This window comes from Anastrepha ludens, chromosome 5 (assembly GCF_028408465.1).
Source record: "Anastrepha ludens isolate Willacy chromosome 5, idAnaLude1.1, whole genome shotgun sequence".
In the NCBI taxonomy this organism is placed as follows: Eukaryota; Metazoa; Arthropoda; class Insecta; order Diptera; family Tephritidae; genus Anastrepha; species Anastrepha ludens.
Window position 1 is genome coordinate 8,722,632 of NC_071501.1, and position 27,736 is coordinate 8,750,367.

Sequence of the window (27,736 nt, forward strand, 5' to 3'; positions counted from 1 at the left end):
CATCTCAGCGCCTACACCTCAACTGACTTGGTTTTGCGAGGCTAATATGCAGGCATTTTGACGCTCACTGTTTAAATATGCCTTTCGCCGGCGCGACCTTCAACAGGTCATGTTCTCCTAATTTGACGACAAACTGGACAATGGATTCAGATTTGGACTTCTTCTGCGGCTATGAACCCAGGAATATTGTTTCTTAGCCATTGCTGGGTGATTTTTTTCTTATGGGTTGGAGCGGAAGAGTGCTGGAAGATCCAATGCTCTCCATTGTTGAGAGTACTGCTCAACTGCTTCACTACGCCTTCTAAGACATCCTCCTGGTACACTTTTGCCCCGGTCTTAATCCTTATCTCACTTCAGTAATCATTTCTTCACTTTCCTCTTTACATTCATTTGAGATCATTTTCCTTTCTGTCCAACCCCGACCCCGAAAAAACAGCTAATTTCTTAGATCAACTATTTGATGGCATCTGCGCTGAAAACGTTAAGTCTAATAGACTTCGACAAAGTTTTCATACACAGATAAACAATAACAACAACAATTTAAATATACCTTTTTTAGTTTATTTTCCCAATTAGTTACAGATGCTAAGAGCAGTCATTTGTGCAAGGCGTTTTCTGATTCCAGAATTGTCTCGATTGAGAATATTAACATTTCCTGAAGGAAACATTGCAATTACATATGAAACAGTCGTACGGGGAAAATTTTTAATCGGATACATTAAAAAATGACCAAACGCATTCAAGCCGGCCACGGGCTTTTACAATACAGAAAGCATTCGAAACCATCAAATTCCGAAGTTCATTAGACGCAAAAAAAAAGGTTATACCTACAAGCACCACCTAATTCATTGTTTTCTCCTAACTTGGTTATCCGTATCCTTACACCTAATTCGAAAGTGTTTACATGTTGAGCGTATTTGAAATTGTGAATGAGAAATTATTCAGAGCTCATATTGCTTTGACAGAGTGCTGTATGTATGCATGAGCTTTTTTATGAGCTGCATCAGTTCTTCTTATCAATTTAATGCACACATACCTATATGCATATCAAAGAAAAACTACGACTGACTGTTGTAAAACAAACTGAAAACTGTAAAAACAAAAAATTTGCTGGTTTGGAATAACGAAACTTAACGTCCAATTTATCAAGCGCCTCACACACGGCCCTTGTTATATGCAAAGGGCCGAGTTCATTGTCAAAAGAGAACCACTAGATTGCACCACCTCCAAGCCACCACATCCAATGGAATCTCTGCGGCAAGTTATCCTCTATGTACAGTCTGTGCCAGAAGAAAAGAACCGGTTTTTTTCTTGTAACTTTAAGATATATTTCGTTCTGTTTTTTGGTGCGTAATAGTCCTACTCAAGGGTTACGACGCCAGTGCTAACTTAGGTTAGTGTCGTTCGAAACTTTTCGAGGCGGCATTTTCATGCACGCATTTGAAAGGGCCGAAATTATCTTACGCCGCGGCTGCAAAAGTCATGAAAAAATCAAAAAAGTTTGTTGTGATGTTGAATCAGCGGTATAAGGTGTAGAAAAATGTTGATGACTTTTCCGAGCGCGGCTTGAAGCGAGTGACGATTGACGATAAAAAAGCAGGGTAAAGTAATCGTCCAACTTTTTAAGCGTGGTCCTTCTTTGCGACTACGACAAGCACGACGACTGAAGGAGGCGAACATATCCTATCGTCCTACGTTATCAAAGCTGTGAGGTGAACAAAAAATATGATTCTCGCAATATCACTGAAAGGCTCTGCTGTATGCTACAATACATTAAGTTGGGTCGGTACAAAAAAAAAAGTTTGGAAAAACCATCGCCTTTTTGAAACAATACTTGGATTTTTTTTTTCTGCAACTCCCTAGAATATTTTTTTGCAAATTTCAACCAACTTAAGCAAATCTTTATAATTTTTCTTTTTTTTCAAAATGAAAGCTCTCCAAAAATTATCAAATTTATAAGCAAACAAGTTTTAATTTCTTAACCTTTTGCTGCAGTTTTCAAAGTAAATTTCCACAAATTGGAGGCGTTGCTCTGGCGTCAAACGAGTCAAAACAGTTTGCCATTCTCAGCTGTGCAACCATAGTTATCGATATCGATTGCTCTCATGCAGCTAAAGAATCACCCAATGTATATAAATTACCTTTATGCACTTTATTCGAGTTTTGGTCGCGCTCCTTCTAGCTATATAGTGTACGCCTTCATGGATTTTTTCGGTGACCCGGTTATTTGCACTTGATTGCGAACTGCCCTAGTATAGATTTTATATCGAAAATGGATTTGTCATGTTTTGGAATTGAAAATTGGTTAACAAAAATAAACACAAATGCATAATTTGCATATGTAAATAAATAAACTAAACGACATACAATCACAAGGCATCACATTTTCATGTGCTATTAATATTATTCATGAAAATTTAATATGCATTTTGCTGGTGAGAATAAGGTGTCGATGGATGAAGTCAATGAATTTATAAAGTAAATATTCAACTGAGAATATTTAAACATATTTGTGTGTTAATAGTAAATATATTAATGTAATTGAACTACGGGACAGCTGTGCGTGAATATTATCAATAACTGATGAAGGATATCGTAGGGAATGTAAAATAATATAATAAACACTTTGTTTTTCTTTTGTTTGAAATCGTTAATCGTCGGAATGGATGAATCGAACTTGGTGAGTGTTTCACTGATAGATAGATGAGTCTTCTGAGCGGGTTATATACTACTTTTTACGTCCAAAACACTACTCTCTAGGGGGCGCTTATAATAAGACATTTCTGAGTAGCGACTCGGCTCATATTTTTAATACAACTCATAATGAAGAGATTAATACAAATAGTTTTTAAATAAGTCGGACTGTTCGCGTTAGGTTTTGCAGAAAATTCATGTTTCTTGTGCGCGCTTTTAACATAATTAATTTATTTAACCCACTTTTTAATAGTTATAATAGTTCCACGGAGGAGCAAATATGTAGTCACTTTTGATGTTTTCGAAATCTCACAACTAACCGAAACTGGAAATGATTCAAACTTTACGCTTGAGCCCTGTATTCCCACATCCTTCTTCAGACGTTATTCGCAAATGTCTATGACATCCTGCATTAAAAAAGAATTTTGCAAATGGATTTGGATGGTATGATATTTCTTTTTAACAACTATTTTCCATCTCGGTCCGAACCCGCCGTCCGTTGCGTGGGGCCGCAAAAAGCTCTTCATTTACAAAAAGAAAATGAATACTGCATCTTCTTCTCCGAATTTACTTACCAGCTATAAACAATAATGAATGAAAATACCTTCATCATAATTTTCTCTGTAGAAAGTGACAGTGAAAGTTCTCAGACTGCTGCTTTCATCGCATAAAAAACTTTCAGAAATTATTGAGTTTTACAATCAGACTAAAGATCGATAGACCGAAATCTAACTATTCATTAGCCTGCGCTTGCACCAACTGGACACTTAGTTTATCCTTCATATGAAGCAGAAAAGTAAAGCAGCAGTACGAGATTCAGTCAGCGTGTGGTGTAGGAGTGACGAAGCCCAAACAGAGGCATTTGCAAAACACCTCTTTGAAACTTTTCAATCTAATTCTTTAGGTACCAGCAGTGATGGGGGAGATATTGAACTTTCTCGAATCTCCATGTCAAATGGACTTACCAATCAGTAAGATATCAAATAATGAAGTTACTACAGAAATTCATAGATTAAATAACTACAAATCATTTGGATATGTCTATATCGATAGCAAAGTAGTTAAGGCTCTTCCTGAAAAAGCTATAGAATTCCTAGCCATATACAATGTTATCCTTAATTTATACCATTATCCCACCCAGTGGAAATGTGCCACTGTGCTCATTGTACCAAACCCAGTAAACCCGAGAATAGTGTCAAGTCGTACTGCCCTATTAGTCTGTTGGTAACATTTTCGAAAATATTCGAAAGAATATTTTTGCAAAGTATGTTGCCTGTAATTGAGCATCATAACATTCATACCTGAACACCAGAGCACTGCCATAGGGTCACAAATATAATTACAGCTGCACTGGAAGAGAAAAAATACTGTTCTGCATCCTTTTTAGATGTTGAACAAGCATTTGACAGGCTATGGCACCAGGAACTTTTGTTCAAAGTATAAAAGATCTTACCAGCACATTTTTATCTGGTACTTAAATCTTATTTAAGTGGCAGACACTTCTATGGAAGGCACGGAGATGCCTCATCCGAAATTTATAACATTAATGCCGATGTACCCCAAGATAGTGCCGTAGGTCCTGTCCTGTATACTATAACATATTTACAGCTGATATGCCCAATTCAAAAGAAGTAGAAGTAGCAACTTTTGCTGATGATACAGCTTTTATAGCTTATAGTGAGTCCCCTGTAGAAGCTTCATATCTTTTGCAAAATCTAGGAAACAAAATACGACTCTACAAAGCTATTCTGAAGCCCATTTGGACCTACGGAATAAAGCTTTGGGGTACTGCTAGCAACTCCATTGTGGAGATCTTGCAGCGTTATCAATCAAAAACATTACGAAAGCGTGTTAATGCCCCTTGGTTTATTACGAATGAAGCTATGTATAATGACTTAGGTACTCCTTTTATAAAGAATGAAATTTCAAAATATAGTACTATATATCTGAAACGACTATCTAATCACATAAATCCAGTTGGTATTTGTTTATTAGACACAACCAATGAAACTGTACGGCTAAAAAGCAATCATATCTTAGACTTGCCATTCCTCTGGTATGAAACTACTCAACCAACCAACCTTATGGTAAAATTAAGTAAGTTAATCTTAAGTGAAAATATTAAGATAAATTCCACAATGAATTTAAGCAATCTTAAAGTACTAATGCATTTTAATAATTTAAGAACGAACTGTACAAGTTAACAAGCTGTTGTAATTTCTATGTAGATTTGCACAAAAGCAAAACTACCACTGCCATTATCTTATAAGATCTAATTTGCTGAATGACTTATATTAGATAGATTGCAAATAAAGTAAGTTATAAAAAAAAACAATTTGAAGCAGAATATCAAACGTAAGGATTTCATTAAGTTTTTGGCATTTTGGCATCCATAATTGGAAACCATCTGACTTGTCAAAGCACAATTGAAACATTGCCTTGGGAGTTGCAGTTTCTCCATCAGCGTTTTACACAAAGCTCTCACGAACATGAAAATATTCCACAATCAAATGTGAATTCTGTTCTCGAAATATAGAGAGAAAATATACAAAAAAGTAATATTTTTGTTAAAGAAAGTTAGTAATAAAATATAAAAATTTTAAAGTTTAAAATTTTAAATAAAATATAAAAATAATAAATTGATTTAAATTTAAGGTTATAAAGCGCCCCTCACGAAGGATAATGGTAGTAAACGGTAGCTCGACGGACAGCGGCTTAACCCATAAGTACTTCAAGACTTACGTGAATATTTTCTTTGCGAATGTATTATGGTGCTCATTTTAATGCCCTTAGAATTGGGTTAGAAATTGGATTGGCATATCGGGATTACCTCAAAGTTGATAGCACAGATCTTATCCCACAACTAAACGACAAACATTCAAATTGGATTCGTAATAGTATTGCTTAGGAGTACTTTGTAATCTCAGAAAAGCGCAGCATAGATAGACCTCCATATTTTCGGTACAGTATAGATAGAGCTTCCATTTCGAAAACCCTTCGGCCACAGTACAATAGACGCAGAACGCAGAAAGTTCTAGGGACTCCTCGCCATTCAATTCCCTAACTCGTAGCTGTATTTACCGGCCATTGAACGATCGGCACACACGAATACGCCAAAAAGCTAGGTTTACTATTTAATCCTCATTGCAAAAGCTGTGGCTACCTTTCAGAGAAGGAGACTGTTGAGCACTAAACGAGTTAGGTCACTGGGTGCTTGTTTCTTCAATAGTCTGGAGCACTGGCTTTAACCTAAATCCCATCAACCATCTCCATTACATCAAGAGCTCCGGATGGTTGTATATATCTGCTCATTGGAGGTCTCAAAATGGTATCAAAACGGCACTTCAGTGCTACTTGGGTAGTGCCAAACTGGTACTTCAACCATTTCACCTACCTACCTTGTAGCCATTTCAAACTATTTGCTTTTAGTCTCATTTGCAATGCTTTTGCGAGTGTATACCAAGATGTGATAATCCATTTTCAATATAGGTATATAGATGCTTTTGGGTTTAATTGGGGCTTCCATTCCTTAAGTAAAAGTAACTTGATTTCACCTTTAACTCGAGAGTCATTCCCAGAAAAGTTACTTTCGATGCCATTTAGGCAATTTTCCTCGACTGAGTAAGGCACTGCATTCCTAAGATGTCGATATCAATATTTCCCTGTTTCTTGGAATATCCGATATGTGGATTTAATGCTACTTTAGTCCAAGAATTAGTCCTAGTCTTAGCGCATTGATCTCAGTCATAACGGGGCACTGCCTAACAGTTAGGTAGACACGCCTAAAAGGATGGGAGGAAGAGGCAATCTCGCACCTACTGTGCCACTGTCCTGCTCTATCCAGACGCATGTTTACTATTCTGGGTGAACAATTTTTTGATGAATTGGAAGATCACGGTTCTACAGAGATCAGAGATATTTTAAAATATTTGAAAAGTACACACTGGTTTTAGGAGAGATAGGGACAAGCTCCCCACGGGGCATGACAATGGGCTAAGAGCCTGAGTGTGTCCCACAGGACAACCGCTTCAACCTAACCTAACCTAGTCCCAGAATGCTGATCTGACGAACACTAGGAATCATTTCAGGCTTTTCGGAGAAATACTCGCTTATTGTAATGGCGAATCGCATATTAAATATATACGACTCTGAAATCTTAAAGAATTGTAGAGGAGTAATTTGAAATTTCTTTTTAAATAATTTGGAAAGAAAGGCAGCTTATTGGTCCATAGGAAGACGCTTGAGTGGTGTTTTTTCTAGGCCTGGAAAACATGCTGATTAGCGAGTTTTTCCATGCCTTTTGGCAAAGTCGGAGATTAAAGATGACTTTAATAACTCACAGGGCAGGACAAACAACTCTATTAGGATTCTAGGGGTTTGAGGAGGAAAAAGTTAAATTTAGTATATCCCAGAACACTTCAAACAGGGCGCACTCAACATAAAGGTTCACCTAACAAGTTGCGATATTTAATAGATTTCAGTTCAATATTCAACTCTCCCGCAGGAAACAGCAGGGGGGAAGACTTTATGAATATTTTTTATTTTTTTTTTTTTTACTTTTTTTTATTTCTTTATTTCGAGTTTTTTGGATATATGAGGCACAAGAAAAAATATGCATAGCACTTTCAAAGATTTGAAGTGAGGCTTTCGGATGTAAAACATTTAAAAAATACAAACGAACGCACGGACAAATAGAAAAATATATGTCGACGAAGCGCTAGAAAAAAGCAGAGCAAAGTGGATGGAAAAGAATGCAAATGTGCACACACATTCAAATTCATAAAAGATGCAATCTGCTTGTTCGTCAAATGCTTTTCCGCAACTATAAAAGTGTTTGCACAATCCAACTGGAAGTTATGTACGCACGAGCGTAGCATAAATTTAGGCACTCCGACAGCTTTTCAGTTTTCGTTGCATGAATTGCAATCAAGAGCTGCATGCTTCCAATTGCTTTTACACAGCTTACTCCATTACGCATACACGCGCACTTAGGCGCGTCTACAACTCTTTTCGATGGAGAATGAAAATGGCAAATATGGTCGGAAATGAAAGTGTGAGCCGAGCAATAATGGGGAATAGCTGGTGCAGATGACGAAGATTTAGTACCTTAAAATAATTTGTATGATAAAAAATTTTCACAATTTTTGGATATGCCAGGTAGCTCTGAAAGTATTGTAGTATGGAGTCTTAGAGCACTCAGCACAAGCGAGGATAAGGGATTTTTTTGTCGTGGGAGTTACTTCGGCGAGAGTTCGTTACCTTATAAATTAGCACTTTTCCGAGCGCTAGTTGAGCAGACCTGTAGAGTAGATCACAGGTACTGAAACGTATCGAAATCCTCGATTTTCTGCACGGGGAAACCACTTATTTAGTCGCCTGCCTCGTCAACTCGTTGGCCAAGCAATTTCCTCTAATAAGCTTTCGGCTATGTACCCATATGGACTTGATTTTCAAATAGTCGGATGCGATCGATTAGCTTTGAGATCAGAGCCTTTATTGTTGCATAGCTGTCGGAATGGATATCTTTTTGATAGTAAGTTGTCAAACAAATGAGCAGCCAACATAACAATTACATCTTTGATAGCAGCCACCTGCACTTTGAAAACACTACAGAAATTCTCTACAAAACTTACGTCTAGCTTCGGGCCATTCATAAACAGGTTCACTGATCCTTGCCCCTAAATGCTGTCACTCGTTCATTTATCTTTTAAAGTGTCCTTTATGAGCAAGATTCCACTTGAACCCAGTGTAGGTGCGCATTGGGCACCACGGAAATGAACAAGAAGTTCCCGAACATCCTGACCAGAAGTTTAAGTAAAACTTGTGGCCTGTGCCTATCAATCTGAACGCGATATCGCATTTAGTATCGCATTAAGTTCTAGGGTAAGAGTGGTCCGTAACGTCCAAAGGAGATTCTAATGACATCAGTACTTTGAACATTCATCAGCTGCTCAACCAACGTCGACTTCTTCAGTAAGTTCCATCAGATGAGGAATCCATTCTCGCTGGCTTTTTATTGGACTGGTATTAGAATAATAAGTGAGAAGTTATTAAACGACAATAAGGTAGCACACATGGACTTCTACTAATAGTGCGTGGCTAGTCTACGAACTGAGAGGTTGATCAAAACGAAGGGTAATCACTTAGATTACAACCCTCGTCTGCTTATGCCTTTCGCACTGCCAGACGGAGCTTAGGGTCAATACGGGGTTTCGGCACACACAAAGTCAACCATTGGGTTTTTAAGCCTGATGAAAATTATAAGCATTTGAGCCAGTTACTGAAACGGTTGTCTATATTATGACTTGCTATAATTTATTCAATCAAAAAATTTAGTTTACTGGCTGTGGGCCGCGCTTGAATTTTTAGTTGCCTGGTTGGTTACTATGAATTTATTAACTCACTAACCTTCTGAGAATTGAACCAGTGCATGCATTGGTGAATGAAATAATAAGCAAATAATCCAGGGTGCTTAAACCCACTTCACAACTGACTGGAATTCCAGTCTACCGCACCTAATCCATATTAAACTATTAACTCGTGACCTCCTCTATAAGTAGGCGACTGACCTCACTGGCTCCCCGTAAAACACATATCCACATATGGACGTTTACTGATACAGCAAACTTTGGGCTACGTTTTGTCCGGATTCTGTTTGATGAAAATTTGGAAAGTCTGGAGGATTTTCTTACTTTGTCTGTTGATTTTGCAGTCGTAAAACTGAAGCTTGTTGATAGCTAGAGCTGCAGAACTAGTATTGGGTGGATATTCCTCCGACTTTTTATTACGAAAGGCGGCCGTCGTAGCCGAATGGGTTTGTTGTTTCTCAAAATTGTCTGCGGCTAAGAAATATTGATTTCGAGAAAGAGCGGCCGTATGGGGTCTGAATGTCGACTAAGTCTTACTCAAGCAGCTACTTCGACCGTAAATATTCTCGTTTCCACGACAGTCGGTTCTACGTTAGCGAAACGACCCGGATTTATATCCGGCCAAGGACTGTCACTCCAGCAGCATTCCCCGTATGTAAGCATGGGGCATGTTTATGCTGCTACAACAACCGTAAATATTCTTTGCCCAGTAAATTAGATATCATTTGACCACAGATCTTGCATGATAAATACTCTGACGGCCTCTATTTCATCAGGGTGGAGTGGACGGCCATCAATTTATTGATTACTTCGGATCATCTTCCTCGAAGGACGGTCCCAGAATAAACTTTGTGGTACGTACGAGAATATGTTTAGTGGATCTTCACATCTAGGGAATTATGTGGTTACCAGACTCAGCGGCCGCATTTCAGTGGAGCGGCTGTTTGCTATCTGTTACATTGGTGAAACAAGTCTTAGTTCTGGAGCGACCTGGTATTAACTCTTGCGACAAGTTTTTTTTTTATGGTGGGTGAGGTAGGATTCAAAATGCCTCCGCATTTACAGCGACCATCGTCTATTGTATCGAGTGGTGTGACCATTAAAACAATCCCCCGTCTCCCACTAGGGAGGCACCCTTCCCGGGAGTGCTCAGAACGGCATCCATAAAGGACCAATTGTATTCACTCACTTCTGAGTCCATCATATTTGCAGTCAGCTTTCATGCAATATGTCCTCGTATTCGAGAATTTTGCTGATTATGTTACTCGGCACAATGTCGCCAATCTGCTTACTCAGAGCATCTCTTTCCGCGAGCTATCTGACACAACTAAAAAAGATCGCTGTCATCGCTTGGAGCTTCGCAGGATATATCCACTTGGGATCGCTTGCCTTGCTCATGCGGTATTGGCATTTCCGAAAGTATATGAGGCCCGTGAGGCTTCCCTGAATTTAGTAAACTACTTTTTACTGTAGGCCACAGTGCAGCAGAAGATCCATCGATTTTCCTAAATTTGATCAAGTTCGTCGGCTCAGCGTTACACTGATTTATGTGTCTGGTAATGAAATACTGACAGAGCTCAAGTGGAACTGCTTACTTTTCGATGTCTCGAAAACAGAATAGGTTCCTGTATTTCTGAGTCTCAATAATGGTGGCATTTCCCGCCACTGTTTAATTGCAAGCAGACGAACTTACAGGGATGTAGTATTTGCAGTAGTTTGTGGCCTTCTTACAGTGCCAAACGATCTGCAATCTTCTCCAAAATGGGCAGCAAATATACTGAAATATTTTTTGCTAGCCGCGGGCTTTTTGGTACTCACACAGCCAGACTACGACGGAAGCACAAAATATGTCTTGGCGTAGCTGAGACTTAGCAACGAGAAGAAATAGTGCAGCAACTTCTCTGCAGTGTCCAGGCTTTGAGTTATGTCGCGATGTTTCGTAAGCTCTGGTTTCAAAGCTTAACAGAAGGAAATAACCTTAAGTACTGCAGTTTTTTAGGTCTCTATACTTCAAGTGTTTGATTTATGCACAGTTTTCAACCGTTTGCTTTGGAGGGGGCCAATTGCGAGTAAAAATCAAATTCGGTTTACAAGTGCATAGCACCTCGAGTTTGTTAAGAAATAAGCGCACATAGAGAAGAAAGCTTCTGCCAGCAGTAGAGAAAATGTGTAGTTCTTTGAATTCCTGAAAAGGCGATAAATTTCACAAATACGCTTTGCTGAAAATATTTCGATTTGTTCGTTTAATTTTTTATTTTGTGTTTATTATTTTTCTTTTTTTTGCCGACATCGTTTCTGCTTTAATTGGCATTGTTATAGCATTTCAGATACTTTCCACTCAGTTTATGTGGTAATTGATTTCTTGTTTGCTTTTATTATTGCATTAGCTGCAACATTGGCCAAGTCGCTTCATAAATCTTCGCTGCGGAACATCTCGCCACTCACCCGCCGTCGTTACGCCCACAGCAGTCTGCAGTCTGCAATTTGCAGTAGCGCAGTTCTGTGTTTTTTTTTTGTATGAATTTTTGCATTTTTGTTTTTCGCTTTAGCTTTGTGGCCACATCGTTAAAACAACCAGCAGCGTAGTCGTATAAGCGGCATGATTGTGAGGTTTATTGCCATTGCTTGTTGTTGTCACCACAGACTTTCGATTAAACGGCAGTTGGGCACTTGGCACAGCCAATCTCATATACATTATGTTTTGTACAGATGCTTGTGTGTGTGTGTGAATATTCTGCGGCAGCCACCACTATCGCCACTGCAGCTGTCAAAGCAGCCATGACAGATGGCATTGAATGCAATAATTTTCAATTTACCGCTAGAGCTATGATCCACAACGTTTGCGGCAGCTGCGACACAAGCCATTTTAGTGAATGTGCATACACACACATACACAATCACACATGCATGCATTCTTCAATGTGTATCTATGTATGTAAATACAGCTCATGCGATGATTTTGCGACATCTCTGCGCAACTTATCCGCACCAAGAGCATCATTTAGTGCAGTTCATTTTCCTTGCCGCAACACTTTTCTTCTCCCTACGCTTAAAAGCGTAAAATTTACTACATGCCATGCTTTGTTGGCTTGAATAGTTTTCGTTGTTTTTGTCGCTGCTATGTCGCTTCTAGTTGTTTGTTGTTGTTGTTGCTATTGTATGCGCACAACCGCATAATTTCACTTTCATGCTGGGCGTATTCTATGGTACAATACATAATTAGCGTTGATTAATGCGATTATGTTGCATAGTTCTGGGCGCGAATAGCGAATTGTAATGAAGCGACCAAGCGAAGAATGACAGTGAAAGAATATGTGCGAATGTATGTACATATGTTCGTATGTTGTAGCGACAATTTATAAGGCAACAACAACAATAACAACAGCAACAACAACAAATAATAATGCGCTAAGTACTTCTTGTGGAGCGGCGTTTATTTGAAATGATGGAATCAATTACGTATTTCATGCGCCAACTCCATTGAATTACGGTGTTTTTTAATTTATGCATTAGGGCGCATCATGAAAAAAGAAAAGTTGAGAATTCTTACCGAAATTCAATAAATATTATATTTCAGACTTCCTTCAAAATAACAACGTCAGCTGGACCCATTTGAAAACATCTCAAAAATACAACTTTATACTGAAAAAATAGTTACAAGTAAATCATTGAAAGTATTGCCCATCGCTGCCTATTACTTTTTCCCATCAGATCTCGTATACCGTCGCAGTAAAACTCTTTGAGGCTATCCACGGATCAAGTCATTTTTTGATGTCTTCATATGAATGGAACTTCTGGTCAGCTAGACCATGTGCCATCGATCGGAACAGGTGATAATCGGACGGCACAATATCTGGAGAATATGGCGGGTGGTGTAGGATTTCACATTTCAGTGTTTCCAGGTAGGTTTTAACGGGTTTGGCAACGTGAGACCGAGCGTTGTCATGCTGTAGAACCACTTTTTCATGCCTCTCCGCGTATTGCGGCCGCTTCTCGCGCAGTGCTCTGCTCAATAGCATCAATTGAAGTCGACACCGATCCCCAGTGATGGTTTTGATTGATTTTAACATTTCATAATAAATGACACCAACTTGGTCCGACCAAATAGATAGCATAACCTTCGCAACGTGAATATTCGGCCGAGGCGACGGCGTAGAAGCATGACAGGGCAGTTCCCATGACTTTATTTTCTTTGGATTGCGGCAATGAATCCATTTTTCATCACCTGGAACAATGCAATGAAGAAAACCCTTCCTTTTTTGCCGCTGGAGCAGTTGTTCACAGACGAAAAAACGACGTTCACCATCCCTCGGTTTTAACACATAAGGAACCCAAGTCCCCTGTTTCTGGATCGTTCCCAAAGCATGCAATCGCTTGGAAATGGATTGGCGGGTAACTTCTACTTCTGAAACAAGCTCTTCTTGCGTTTGACATGGATCCGCAATGAGCAATGCCTCCAATTCAGCGTTTACGAAGGTTTTTGGCCTTCCTTCACGCGGCAGGCGGACGGTCGTCAACATTAAAATCGCCGTCTTTGAAGCGCGGAACCAATTTAGGCACGTTGTTTCACTTAAAGCAGCATCTCCATAAATTATTTGTAGCTCTCGATGCGCTTCAGCCGTCGTTTTTTTCGAATGAAAGAGGAAAATCAACACTTCCCGCAAATGACGATTATTCGGCACAAAATCAAATGTCACAAAACCAAAAGTATATGACACCAAAACAAAATCACTAATGTGTCGAAGCAGTTTGTTTACCATATGCCTAAGCTTGGTTTATGACGTTTAGGTTATGTTAGAATCAACTAGCACACACTGCTGGCGGCATCTATTGACAAACAGCGGGAACTTAGTTGCGCATCAATATACTTCAGACCTTCTCCAAAATAACAAAGTGAGAGCGACCTAGTTGAAAGTACCTCCAAAAATTATGTTCTTTTTATCAAAATGTAAAATTAGTTTTAAACAAAATTTTTTTTTAATTCATCTCAGATATGTAATAGTTTACGTGCCAATATTCCGCATGAAATAGAAAAATTTCGTCAACGGAGTCAAAATTATGAAGTATTTGTTGCTATTTCTGACTTTTTCTGGAAGATAAACATAATTTTTCTATGAATAGGTTTTTATAAATAGTTTTTAAAAATTGTATTGAATATATTTTTTTTAACTATATCGTCTTGGGCGATTTAGGTATCTTTTCTCTCTCTCTCTCTCTCTTTTCTTTATGCAAGTTTTCTTTAAACCGAAATAAAAAAAAAAAAAAAATTTAATAAAAAAAAAAAATTAAGAATAGCATTAAAATTCTCATTATTGATTTAGTTCACACAATTTTAAAATATTTTTTGCGGACTTTTAAAGTTTAAACTATTTATTATAACATCGGAAAAAACTTTTTGAAAAAAAAAATTTTAACTTGATTTATAAAAAAAAAGTTGATTTTGGACGTACTTTCGGATCAACTCAGTTAACTTAAATCTTAATACTTCTTTAAACTTCTTTTTCTATTTCTTCAAACTACTTCATCAAATCTGTAATATTGATTTTTGCTTGTAAGGATAGTGCGTCACCCTAATGCACACGAGTCACACCTACACGTACATATGTATGTATGTAAAAGCTCTACGCCTATCCAAACCAGTTTCATCTTTTTCTATTTAAGATTAGTGAAGCACAAGGGCAAGTTGATGAATGTCTTAAGAGCTAAAACACCTTTATTTAATTTTTCAAAGGGATCTTCTTTTAGCGCAATCCACTTGCACCATCTTTTCCTTGGTGCCTTCCAAAAATATTCTTACTCAAACTCACCATTGAGGGAGATTGCAGAACAATGTTTCAGAAATTTACTAAAGCTTGCCAAGAAGTGCACCACAAATGGGATCCTCCCCTTCATGCGCTCTCTTGGCAATAGAGGAAGTAAAACTGATCTATGTATCTGAGATCACTGCTGGTCATCCAAGATCTATAATCATGGCATATATATATATATATAATTGGCACGTACACCCCTTTTGGGTGTTTGGCCGAGCTCCTCCTCCTATTTGTGGTGTACGTCTCGATGTTGTTCCACAAATGGAGGGACCTACAGTTTCAAGCCGACTCCGAACGGCAGATATTTTTATGAGGAGCTTTTTCATGGCAGAAATACACTCGGAGGTTTGCCATTGCCTGCCGAGGGGCGACCGCTATTAGAAAAATGTTTTTCTTAATTTGGTGTTTCACCAAAGTCTTCATTTGATGAAAGTTCCAACTATTTAATTATCTTTAAAAAATTCTTACATAGCTTTCGTTTCGCACAAAGTCTAGATAAAGTTAGATGTTGATGTAGATTAGAGAAGTGTTGAGATCATTCGTTCAATTTTCTAACAAAATAGCCATCAGCAAGGATGAAAATTTGTTCGATTTTTACAATCTCGAGATTTTATTTGTTAAAATTAATTAAATTGCAGTGCTGCTTTTTTTTGCTATAAAAACGATTTTTTCTACCTCCACTTCTCATCCTCCATAAGAAATTACAAAAGCCGAAATTCCTGGTATTCTTTGCGTACAATCACGAAATTTTCGATACTTACAAAAAATACATTCCAAGCCAGCAGCGGCCATGCCATTACCTATTTTTCATCAGCATAACTTGACTGAAATGAAACCATCGAACTTTTCCACACTGAGTTCAGTTTTCAAGCTATTAAACGTCTTGGCTATATCAATTCGGTGCCAGGGAACACGAATTCGGACCATTTAAAAAATTTTCCGGAGTATTTTGAAATATCGATGTTATATGGACACGCCAGGCATGCGAGTCGATCACAGTCCAATCCATTTATAATAGAGCCAGAAATCTCTATATATAAAAATTCAGCCGTTTTTCGCGTTGTGATGAACTTTACGGAGAATGGCTCAACCGATTTTAACCAAACTTTGCCACATTCAAGAGACACATGTGGAGAAGGTCTTTGTTTTGAAATTTTAAGAATCGGATACCAGGGTCTCGAGAAATAGGCCAAAACGTGGACTCGGGTAACCCTAGGATGTGTTTGTACAATATGGGTAGCAAATGGAAGCTGTTGATGATTTCTATAGTATAGAGTATTTTTCATACCGTTCCGTGACTAGAGTCTCGAGATATAATCCAAAACGTAGACCCGGGTAACCCTAGGAGTGTTTGTAGTGTTTGTACAATATGGATATTAAAGGGAAGCTGTTGGTGAATGCTTTAGTACAGAGTATTTTTCATGCCGCTCCGTGACTGGGGTTTCGAGATATAGGTCAAAACGTGGACCCGGGTAACCTTTGGTTGTGTATGTACAATATGGGTATCAAATGAAAGCTTCCAATAAGTGCTTTAATACGGGATAATTGTCATACCTATTGATGACTAGGGTCTCGAAATATATGCCAAAACGTGGACCCGCCGTGTCTTTGTACCGAATTAAACCAAACTTACACACATTGTTAAGTAAGTATCAAAATGGGTTTCGTAAAGTTTGGTTGTAATTCGGAACACCGGCAACGCGTACAGCGTTCTTTTGAACCAGCCATAATGTCGTTTACTTTTTTAACGCTTGGGGCGGAACTGAACTGTCAAATTGACAGTGTGAGTTACAATGTGTCAATATTTCTTTCTGATTTGGACGCCATAAGGAGAAGACGTAAATGCAAAGTGTAAACATTTTTTGTGAATTTTTTTGAAGTGGATTTTGGAACAGTGAATAATTTCTTACGAAATTTGAGAATTTAATGTGAAATCCGAATGTTCAAATGAAATTATGTGTTGTGGATTTATTTTTTCGGTTCATATGCAATAAGCTACGATCCACCATGAGTGAAAAAATGGTAAAAAAAATGAAAAAACAAAAGAAATTGTTAAAGGATGCAAAAGAAGAGCACGAAAAATGCGTAACTTTGATAAAAAAACTAAAAGTAATATTATCATGCAAATTGTCAACAATTTTCAGAAGAAAAGAGATGACTTAAGAAAATCACAACAAAATAAAATAATCCTGACCATGTGGACTTGGGCTTTTAAACACATATGCATCGAAAATATAATCCACAAAATTGAAAAAAACATGTTTTAAAATCTCAGAATACCATAATTACAATCATGTTCATTAAAGTACAAATGCCAAGACAATCACGTAATCATATTGGTCGTTCGACAAATGATAATAGGCGCATAAGAAATGCCCGGAATAACGCGACATCAGAAGAACGTCAAGAACAAAATGAAGCAGTCAAACGATTGATGAATAATGTTATCCAAGCAACTATTTTAATTGGCAAATTCAAGAATGAAGATGTTCTAATACCAAGAATTCCAATGATTCCACCTGAATTGCCATTTGAATTCAATCATTTGCAACTGCCCATTCGTTTAACATTTGTAATAACTATCAATAAATCACAAGGCCAAACTTTAGAAATATACGGGATGAATTTAGAAGAACCAGTATTCACCCATGGTCAACTATACGTTGGCTGTTCACGTGTTGGGAAGCCAACAACATTATATATTTACTCAAAGATAAACAGAAAAACAAAAAAATATTGTTTATGCCAAAGTGCTTGAATAAAGAATAAAGAAATAAATAATATGAAAACCATATCTTTTCTGTTCTAAACCATATCTATTCTATTTTAGTGTGCCCAGCGAAGCGGGCCGGGTTTGCTAGTCATGAATAAACTTTCGGAAAATATTGTTGCCAATATGAGTAATTGCGTGTGTAGCCAAGACGGCCACATCATTTCGCATTCCATAAGGAATTTTTGATATTATATTCTCAATAAATCTACTTTGACCGAAAATGTCCAGCTTCCAAGCCAAAAATGGTTTTCAATATTGAAAAAATTTTCGATTTTGGCTTAACCTTGAAAATAAGTCCTGTAGTTGATTAGTAAGCGGGCTCCGTAGCGGATATAGGTAAGTGAATACCATTCAGAGGTTCATGGGCAGGAGATACCAATTGATGGAAAAAGGTAGTTTTCTAAAAGTAGTCGCTCTTCGTCAGATAACGGCAAACCTCCGAATGTATTACTGCCATAAAAAAGCTGCTCATAAAAAACCATCTGCCATTCGGAGATAAAACTGTAACTGGAGGTAAACTGCTGGTGCTGTTTATAACAACCTGGCCAAATTAAATAAGCCTATTTTCAATCGGCGGCCGCCGTGGCCGAATGAGTTGGTGCGTGACTACCATTCGGAATTCAAAGAGAGAACGTCGGTTCGAATCTCGGTAAAAGATCAACATTAAGAAAAAGTTGTTTCCTTATAGCGGTCGCCCCTCGGCAGGCAATGGCAAACCTCCGAGTGTATTTCTGCCATGAAAAAGCTTCTCATAAAAAATATCTGCCGTTCGGAGTCGGCTTGAAACTGTAGGCCCCTCTATTTGTGGAACAACATCAAGAGGCACACCACAAATAGGAGGAGGAGCTCAGCCAAACACCCAAAGAGGGTGTACGCGCCAATTATATATATATATATTTTTCAATCAGCCACCTGCCTCTTTCTTGCTCTTTCCTACTCCGACAATTTCTTGACCTTTCAGTGAAAGTCCCGTTGAATTCGGTTCAGCTGTTTGGATATTGACGAGCTCAAGCAGACGTACGTACATAGTTTCCAAAGTTTCCAAAAATTGTCTTGATATATTTTGTTAATAAATATCTTCGCCATTTTTCCAACTATCATGTCACAATTCCAACTTTAGCACCGAAGAAAGTCAATTATAGACACTACTTTTGTCAACCTCATGTTTTCGAAGCTTTCAAAAGGATTTATATGCCTATTTAACCTACGCTGTGTACACACATACATACACGTTTGCTGACAAAATAACTAGTAGAGTTGTGTCTATTTATTTGCTTTTAGGTATAAAGTTTTGCGACATAGTTTTCATGTAAGGCTTACAAATTATGACACTTTTTCGTTTGTTCGCTATGATTGTTTGGTTTGCCCACCCTTGGTAGCCTACTTTGTGGCGCACATCCAAAAATTCATTGAGTAATGTATGCGGGTAATGAATTTTGATAAATGAACAAAGTTTATTTGCCAAATTTGGTGCGAGTTGGATGCGCTTGTGTGAGCAGCCATTGTGACACATGAGAATGATTAACGGAGAAAGGTAGGTAAGAAAGACAAAGAGGATGCGAGATTGGATGCATATATTCGAGGAGGCATGAGAATAAAATGAAGCCTAATGCTAAGAAATATGGAATGATGGCAAGTAGGTAACAGAACTAAAGTGTTAAGCTCTTCAGATTTCATCTTATTTTCAAAACTTCTTGACCTTCTTCGGATTATTTGGGAGGAGGCGGTAAGTTTTCAGTAAGGGATCAGTTATTCCTTTGTTTTCCGGCCAGTTAGGTGTTTCACCGATAGCTGCAAAGGGATGCAGGTATTGCATTATTGTATTGTTGGTGGTTGGTATGCATTAAGAAGGAAAGTAGCTATTTTTCACAAATTTACTTTGAACTAATTTATTCAGTGGTTAATTATCACCGACTCATCTTCTCAGTTTTGTTTAAGTAACAGCAGCCTCATCATAAGAGCTGCAACAGTTGCGGAAAGAACTTCACAAAACACGTATTTCGGGGAGAATTCTTGGTTAGAAAGATCCATCTGGCACTGATAAAACTGATAGTCATATGTATGTATATCGTGACGCAATTGGTGAGATGGGTCTCACTCTTGATCCTACATATGTACCTAGGTACACTGATGGAATAAAAAAAGGACGAGGGAATGGGCGCTGGTATACATTCACCCTATCGCGATGAGCAAATAGCCCAGCGCATTTCACACTGAGGTTCTAGTAGTTGCTATCTGCACCACCACACACTTTTCGAAAGCCTGAAAATCACATTTATTGTCAGCTTTTCAAATAGCTAAATAGGCACTTAGGACACTAGGATACTAGGATACTAGGACACTAAATAGTCACACAATTTTATTCATACGGATTTTCAGATTTAAGGTAGTATAGAAAAAATGTTTCTTACAAGAATATCAGAGAGGAATGAAGGAGAAGGCGACATATATCAGGATTTAGCGTCCACGGCTATTTTTGTACATAGTTCTAGGTTGTGGAATGGAAGGACATCAAGCAGCAACGTTTAAAAACGCTGAAAAATGCGTGTTCTGCGACGGCTCTAACGCGGCTGATAGTCGTAAATACCCACCTCATGAAGACACAGAGAAACTGCAACTCAATGCCATCACTGTAGACAAGCACAAGAGCAGTTCTGGCAAACACTGAGGACAATGTGGATATTGCTGTTCTTTCACAGCCCTGCGAAAACATCAACTCTTACAGTTGGATGACAGACTTTGAGATGCTAGCGGAGATATGGGTAGTGAGCGGCAAATCTACCCAATGCAAGATGCCAATATCCGACTTCGGTTACACGTTGACGTAATTGGAAAGTGTTTATTATGTGAGCTGCCGGTGGTGCTAGAAGGTGCTTATTATGTAATAATGGAAATACAAGAGGAAATAAAGAACGATCTTCGATGCTGTTTAGTTCCATATGGATTGATGCTTACTTTTCCGTTACAAGTGCGGATGATATGGGCCAACTTTTGGTCGGCCAAATAAAAGCCGCGTGTGATGCCAAGCAGCCAATATGGTGGCAAATGTAAACCTGCCTACTAGAGAAAACCTGCATCAAGGCGACTAAACAGCAACAAGAGCTCATCAACAACCAACCTTTAATGGTCAGCAGACAGAGTATCAAGAACGAAAGCTGAATCTTAAAAATAACGGATTTTAATGTATTATATGCGATCGCATGCAGCAGAACTTAGAAAGCCCCAATGGACTCACTGATAAGCAGTTCGGTTTTCAACGAGTTAAAGTCAACTGTGGATGCTATTCGAACAGTCACAAATATATATAGTCCAGGAAGCTACCAGCCTATCAGCGGGGTAAACCCTCCCATGAAATTTTGCGCGATCCTCCCATTGAATGTAAAAAATGCTTTCAATTCGGCAAAATAGTCCAACAGTTGGCATTACAATACTTGAACGTGTTATGCCATCTCTTACGCCTCATAGGAAGCTATTTCAGTAATCGTATCTTACAGTACGATACCGAGATTGGACCAAGCACTTATGAAGTCACTGGTGGGGTTCTGCAAGGATCGGTTCTGGAGCCAACACTTTGGAACGTCATGTACAACATGGTCCTAAAACTGAAACTTCCTTATAGAGCAGAGATAATTGTTTACAAACGTCTATATTATCTACAATATAAGCAAAATGTTAGCGAGAGTACAGCGATGGCACAGTAATGCGGCTATGCGACTGGATGCAACCCCTCGATTGCACGGTAATCAAGGATGGCCAGGATTTCACGACCTTAGGCGCCCGTAAATCTACACAGGCCTTAGTACAGTGGTTGGCATCATCAGCGGGCACTGCCTAATATGAACTCATGGGAAACATATGGGATTTTCCGCTAATGACGTATACCATAGCTGTAGGGACGTGGAGGAGGTAGAGAGCAAGTGTTGACTGCTCACCGACTATGCTTCTCTTGCCAGAACGCGACATCGCTTCTAACCTCTTACTTCTTTGGATGCCTAGTTGCCTCAGAATCAGCAGTCATCTACAATTCTTCATCGTTTATCCCAGAGACGAATTGGTTTCATCAGGCTGGGAATTAGAGGGGGAACTTGATCCCAATCTCTTACTTCTATGTTTGTTATGTGGACTTATAGTCTTCAGCATCTACAATGTTTTATCGTTTATCGTTTATCCGAGAGACGAATTGATTTTATGATGCTGGGAAGTAGAGGGGGACCTACAATTCTTTTGGAAAGTGGCAATCGCCTCAGGCTTGCATATTCGGTCTAAATGTAGGAGACTAATAAAATGTGGGTTCACCTAGGATGCATTTCTTAAAGGACACATCTTAATATAATATATAAAATCCGGATGGACTTGTTGTCGAACTATTGGACGGTCTTAATATTCGCTGGCTTATTACGAGTGGGGTATCCGATGAGTGGACTGAAAGATGGATGGATTAGGATACATATTGTTACAACAAAATACTTTGTACCCACACCAGCACGGCAAAATATCCGCTGACTAGTTGCATGCTAAGATTTTCTGCGCAATCCAAACTGCAGTTGCCACTCCCACAATTTTAATTTATATTTTGTACTGTTTATCATATAAAGTTTCAGTGCAACAAAAAAAGTAAGTAATTTATATTATTGTTGCAACAGTTGTCGCCGTAGTTGCAGTGCTGCAATATTGCGGCAATCAGTTAAATTTTACTCCTACACGAATAAGTTTCATTTCATTTCCTAGTAGAGTTGCTCGGACACTACGGGATATGCGTTAAGAAATATCTACCGAAGAAAGAAAGGAAAATATAAGGCACATGGAAGACCACAAAATAGTTGGCGGGATTTTTGTCCATGCTTTCTACAGCATCCGCTATCTACACGTTCTATTGTGCTTCCTGCAATACTTTTGCATTTTTGTTGTACTGCACTTAAGTACATAAGCATATAGTTCCCCGGTTGACGGTTGCAATGAAATTGGGATATGGATGAAAAGGATAAAAAAACCTAGCAAAATAGCGATATCCTTTCCTTTATGGGCAGAGTGTGTTTGTGTGTGTGAGTGTGTGAACCGCAGATAAAACTAGGAGTTTAGGTGAGTTGGAGTTATTAAATGCGAGTGGAATGCGCTAACAACAAACCAATATATTTGAACTTTAACGAGGCCTTCAAATTTTATTAGCAAACAATTTATAGATAAAGAAAATGTATTCTAAATGCAAAAGTTTTTATTTTTTCCACCGGCTACAAATCTCAGAAATAATGAAAAAGATATAAAAATTCCGACTTTGTATGATTTTGCTCGTAAATTACGAGAAGTAGTTGCTTCGTAAGCTTGGAATTAGCACACAAGTTTGCCTTTGAATAGCGAATTTATGGAGACCAAAAAAAATCAGACAATCCGACAAAATTTTACAATAATATTATTAAATGAAAGAAGTTTGATAAACACGTGCCTATTTTTGAATAGGGTTGCCAACTATTTAAAAATATTGTATTAAATTGGTTTTCTGTATAATTTAATTAAAATATTGCAATATATACAAAGCCAAAGGCACAAAGAGATTTCTAAATATTTTAACAAATAAATATTTTAAATAGGGTTGCCATATATTAAAAAAAATAAATAAGTATACGCGTTGAATATTTTGGTAGGGAAGGAAAATAAAGTGAGAAAACTCTGATGCAAGACAATTTTTGTATAGTGTTGCCACCTACTGCAAACTCTAAATGAGGTAAATACAGAATTAAATTAAAAAAATAACTAAACTAATACAAAGTACGTATCACTCAAAAGAATATTTATAAGCCCGTAATCAAAACAAATTATTAAAGAGGGTTACCACCTTTTGATAAAATAAGAATTCTATGAAAATGGTAGTAAGCCTGTATAACAATATAAGTACTGCAAGAAAGATATTTTTGCATAGCTTAATTAGGAAATATTTTTATTAGAGTTGCCATAGAATCTAATAATATAAATTTTACAATATTTAATATAATAGTTTATAATATTTAACAATGCTGGCCGCAGAAGAATGCTATTTAGAAATTCTTATCTTAAATTTTGCTGAACAGTGTTGCCACCTATTTCCAAACTTCAAACGAGTTAAATACATGCATATCACACAAATGCTTATCGCAAAAGCACTTTAATCTAGAAATATTTTTAAATAGGGTTACCAGAAACTGTAAAGAGTAATTCAGAATCCATAAAATGTACTTCAGAAATTGTAAAGTGTACTTCAGAATCGATAAATTGTGCTTCAGACACTGTACTTTAGAATCCATAAAATGTATTGTAATTCAGTATAGTAAATTTTGTTTTGAGATAAATATTCGAGTTCCAAACGCATTTTGTACAGGCGTTGTCGTGTAAAGATTTTCGTGCTTGAAGCAACTTATAGACGAGGTAAAAGCGACAGTCTTGGTGGTGATTATAGAAGAGCTATTCTTTTCAGCCAGATGCACTGTCTATGTTAGGTGGCCAGTTGGTACATAACATAAATATGAATTAATTAATTGTAATTTTCGCTTTCTGAAGTGCATTTTACATTTTCTGAAGCACAATTGACTATTCTGAAATACATTTTACACTTTTTGAAATACAATTGCCTTTCCTTAGTAACTATTAGCTTTTCTGAAGTGTTATTCACTATTCTGAAATTCATTTACGGTTTCTGAAATACATTTGATGCTTTCTGAAGTGCTTTTGGAGTGGTGTGGAGTCGGCAAAGACTATTTTTATGTTATTTTTAGAGACATTGAACTGTAAAAACTATTATACTAATATTCCTTCGCAATATTTCACGTAGTGGAGACTTGCTTTTTCTCTTTTTAATCGTTTTTATTTAATTAGACTGGGCCAGAGCAAGGCGTGGACGGCCAAAGCTGGCATTGAAACATTTGTAGGTAAATACTTACTTTTTCAAGTGAATTTATGCCTCAAATATGCGTACAACTGTGTGTATTGTCACTGAAATAAATGGAAAAATAATTATTAAAAATTATTATTTTAATTAATTTTTACTGTACATTAAAAAGAATATTAACAATAGTCTATAAATAATTTGACAGCGAAATAAATATAAATAATTACTTTACCATTTTTTATAACCAACAATTAGGCGAGTATATTATCATATGTATGTTCTTTGTATACATGTACTTATATATAGTAGTTACATCTCTCGCCACCAATAAGTGTGCAAAACATCATAGAAAGCCCATCAAAATTGTCGCATAAATATTTGATTTGGTTTGTGCAAAATTGCCCAAGCCATCTGTAGAATTTCAAATGTGCGGCGACAGTAGAGCGCAACTCAACCAGAGCTACTCGTATAACAAATGACACATGTCTGTTGTGGCTATTACTCACACAATTACTTTGTCTGCAGCGCCTGAATGTATGCTTGACTGCTTGCTTGCAATTGTTAGGTGTAATTTGTTTTTGCATTTTTACTGCATAGCTTACACAGAGCGAGGCGTTGGGGAAAAGGTACGCGAAGGCATTTAATAACAAAGAAGACAACTGAAATTGATGGTAATTTACATTTATTAGAAGCCAAGTGGATATACGAGATATATAATATAGTATATATTGTATAGATGAACATTAGTGGGGAGGGGGGCCAATTTATAGGGAGCGACCTTTTCGATATCGTTAGCAGCAGATTCGAATGCTACACAAAATTATAAGAAAAAAACCCATTAGATCAAGACTTTAAAGTCGGTTTCGAGCTCCCGCGCAGATGCATTAAACAAACAGACTGACAAATGGACAAGACGTACGGACAAAAACGAACTGAGGCGGATTGGGTCACCCTCAGAGGATAAGCTCTTGAGCTATAGCCTAGAAAGAGTTGAGGCCAAAGCTGCCACAACTACAAATAAACCAACAACATCTGCTAAAGCGACGTGCCAAAAATGTGGAAACAAAGGTCCTTCGCGCTATAAGCTCTACAAGAGGTATCTCGCCATCCATTGCAGGATTCAAAAAAACGTGACCGCAGGTAAAGTTCATTCCAAAGATCAGATCGACAAGGCAAGATGTCAAAAGGTGTTTGACGAATACTAGGCATTCCAAGCCGCCAACAAGACAGATGAGTGCTTGTAAAGGAGTCAGAGGATGAGGCACGGCTATCTCGCATAGTCGTCGACCATGTCATGGCGAACCTGGGGTCTCAAACACCACGTTTAGACTCGGTTTCGCGATTGGCAAAATGCAGAACAGTTGGGAGGGCATGCCACTTCCGCTAATTCCGGCTACCGTGATTCCACGAAGGCCGAAGGCCACATATGGAATTTGAAGCCAATCAGTTGATCCCCTAAATTCAGTCTCACAACCATTCTGTGGCGTTGAGCGGCCGGTCAATCATCAAAGTGGAGGCTCCGTAGAAGCACAGCATGTCATTTCTCCTTCAAATTACAGAAGAGAGTTTAGGACCACTGGAGAAGGTGGAAAACAAAGATATTCCGTTCTGCGAATCCGGAAGAAGAGCAGCATGAGGTCGAGCAGTTTTTTTGCTGTACATTATATGTTTCTACTCCAGAATTCCTGCGTATATGAGCTCATAATTATTGGGGAATTAGCAGATGACCATTTAATTAACGATTTAATTGTCATGGTTAATGTTTTTTTATAAAAAAGCTGATCAGATCTGGACTTCTTTTTGGGTCAGTTGGCCAGTATGTTGGATCGCATGTATAAATATATGTACAATATATTTCGCCCTTGTAAAAGAGTTGCGCTGTCGATACTATTTTTGTGTTCGCTCTAGTATTATACTGGTGATTTGAAGGTGTATATGTGAGGCCTCGATCGCAGTAGTTGACATTTGTTTGATGTGTAAAGATCCTTTTTTATCTGACGTCAAAAATGTCTACGTTCGTCCCGAAGTTATGCGTTGCGGGAAGTTATGATTCATACTTACCATTTAAAGAAAAGTGAAGGTGAAACGTGCCGAACAATATTTCAATATCTCATTTTATGCCAAATACAACTTGTAAAGAGTGGTTTCAACGCTTCCAAAGTGGCAATTTCCACGTGAGTGATAAAGGTCGCTAAGGTGCACCGAAAAAATTCGAAGATACTCAACTACAACAATTATTGGATGAAGACACATGTCGAACCCTTGATGATATGACTAAAGATTTGGATGTTGACAGATCAACCGTCGGTAAACGTTTACACGCGATGGGAATGGTTCAGAATGCAGGTATCAGGGTGTCACATCAATTGAAGGAGAGGAATATTGAGAGACGTTTGGTGACGTGTGCGATGCTCCTCGAACGGCAGAAAAGAAAAAAGTTTCTGCATCGCATCGTTACTGGCAATTACAAATGAATCTATTATGATAACCCTATGCGCCGAAAAAGTTGGAACCTGCGAAGTGAAACAGATCCATCGACAGCGAAAAAAAAAATTATGCTTCAAAGGTTATGTTGAGGATCTGGTGGGATCAGAAGGGTGTCATCTATTATGAACCCCTTAAACCATCTGAAGCCATCACTGGTGATCGCTACCGACTGCAGCTAATGCGTGCCAATCGATATCTCAAAGAAAGGCGGGCGGAATGGCACGGTAGAGATCGTAAACAGATTTTGCTGCATGACAACAGTCCATGAATGAATCGGTTCAGAAATATTTATAGAGACTGAGTTGCCCCACCCGCCGTATTCCCCAGACATTGCACCTTCGGTTTAAAATCTTTTCAGATCAATGCTGTCAGCCCTTATTGGAGAGCAGTTCACTTCATACGAGAGGATCACAAACTGGCTCAATTAATGGATCAAGTCAAAAGAAGTCGAATTTTTTGTCAGAGTAATCCGCATGCTGCCTGAAAGATGGAGTAAAGTTGTAGCTTCCAATGGCAAATACTTCACACAATATCATGAATTATTTAATTGTTTAAATAATTCGTAACTTTGGCTAAGAAAGAATGGACACTTACCCCCATACACTATTAATTTTGAAGCTTTCTTCTGGGTTTTCGAAACATTTCGTTTCCACATTGAATGCACTCAACAGGGTTGAACGGCAATCTGATTCAATTTATGCATAATTAAATAAAAATTACAGAATTATTATAAACTGAGTCGACTTTG

At 38.0% G+C, this 27,736-nt stretch overlaps 1 protein-coding gene across 4 annotated transcripts in view; it reads right to left on the reverse strand.

Annotated features, from left to right (window-relative positions):
* LOC128864965 (uncharacterized) overlaps positions 1-27,736 on the reverse strand; it is a 331,205-nt gene that overhangs the window by 180,688 nt on the left and 122,781 nt on the right. For all 4 annotated transcript variants that reach the window (XR_008454730.1, XR_008454729.1, XM_054104783.1 and 1 more), the window contains exon 3: positions 24,554-24,605. The gene's annotated coding sequence lies outside the window, so the exon portion shown is untranslated. The remainder of the gene's footprint in view (positions 1-24,553; positions 24,606-27,736) is intronic.